The sequence below is a fragment of the Octodon degus genome, unplaced genomic scaffold (assembly GCF_000260255.1).
Source record: "Octodon degus isolate 3935 unplaced genomic scaffold, OctDeg1.0 scaffold00455, whole genome shotgun sequence".
NCBI classification, from domain to species: Eukaryota; Metazoa; Chordata; class Mammalia; order Rodentia; family Octodontidae; genus Octodon; species Octodon degus.
The window spans coordinates 75929-77497 of record NW_004525031.1 but is presented as its reverse complement, the minus strand read 5'-3'; the positions used below and the strand labels follow the sequence as shown (position 1 = coordinate 77497).

Sequence of the window (1569 nt, the reverse complement as noted above, 5' to 3'; positions counted from 1 at the left end):
GCATGAGACTGCAGATATCTAACATACTGATTTTATTTTCTTTGGATAGATACCCAGTAGTGAGATTGACGGATCATTTTATAGTTTTAATTTTTTGAGATCCTCGACAGTTTTCAATAATTCATGTACTAATTTACATTTTCACACACAGTATACACAGCTCCCCTTTCTCTACATCCTCGTCAGGGCTTATCTTTTGGCTTTTGTAACAGTCATTCTTACTGGACTTCAGTGGTATCTCACTATGGCTTTGTTTCTCTGAAGACTAATGTTGATGGGCATTTTTTCATGTACTTTTTGACTTTTTGTATGTCTTTTAGAGAAATGTTTATTTATTTATGTTTCTCAGTTTAAAACTTTTTTTTTTTTACTATTGAGTTTTTAAGAGTTCCTTATATATTCTGGACATTGACACATTGTCAGATGTGTAGTTTTTAGGTATTTCATTCTATAGTTTTGTCTCTTCACCATGATGATTTTTCCTTTGCTATCCTTTTTTTTTTTAAAAAAAAAGTAGGGTTAGGGTGGTGCCGGGGCCGAGCAACTTAGGCGGCGGCGGTCACCGCGTCTTCTCCAACCCTGCCAGACATCATGCCACAAGAGGAGTGAATTCTTCCTCATTTTCACAATGGAGGACTCAGGAAAGACTTTCAGCTCCGAAGAAGAAGAAGCCAACTACCGGAAAGATCTAGCGATGACCTACAAGCAGAGGGCAGAGAATACACAGGAAGAACTCCGAGAATTCCAGGAGGGAAGTCGAGAATATGAAGCTGAATTAGAGACACAGCTGCAACAAATTGAAACCAGAAACCGAGACCTCTTGTCAGAGAATAACCGCCTTCGCATGGAACTGGAAACTATCAAGGAGAAATTTGAAATTCAACATTCTGAAGGCTACCGGCAGATCTCAGCTTTGGAAGATGACTTGGCACAGACGAAAGCAATTAAAGATCAACTGCAGAAATATATCAGGGAGCTGAAGCAAGCAAATGATGACTTAGAAAGAGCCAAACGAGCCACGATCATGTCTCTGGAAGACTTTGAACAGCGCTTGAATCAAGCCATTGAAAGAAATGCCTTTCTGGAAAGTGAACTTGACGAGAAGGAAAACCTCCTGGAGTCTGTTCAGTGACTAAAGGATGAAGCCAGAGATTTGCGGCAAGAATTGGCTGTACAACAGAAGCAGGAGAAGCCCAGGACTCCCATGCCCAGCGCAGCGGAAGCTGAAAGGACAGACACAGCTGTGCAGGCCACGGGTTCTGTACCGTCCACTCCTATCACTCATCGAGGACTCAGCTCTGGATTAAACATTCCGGGAACATTCAGGCGTGGTCCAGACAGCTCCACCAGTGGGACCCCTCTCACGCCTGCGGCCCGGATTTCAGCTCTCAACATTGTGGGGGACTTGCTGCGGAAAGTTGGGGCGCTGGAGTCCAAACTTGCATCCTGCCGAAACTTTGTGTATGATCAGTCCCCAAACCGGACAAGTGGCCCGGCCTCAGGACGGGGGAGCAAAAACAGAGATGGCGGCGGCGACAGAAGGACAAGCAGCAATGGTGTGCCTCTGGG

At 44.6% G+C, this 1569-nt stretch overlaps 1 pseudogene; it reads left to right on the top strand.

Annotated features, from left to right (window-relative positions):
• The first annotated feature begins 555 nt into the window (after window positions 1-555).
• Window positions 556-1567, top strand: LOC101567890 (annotated as a pseudogene).
• Window positions 1568-1569: the final 2 nt, after the last annotated feature.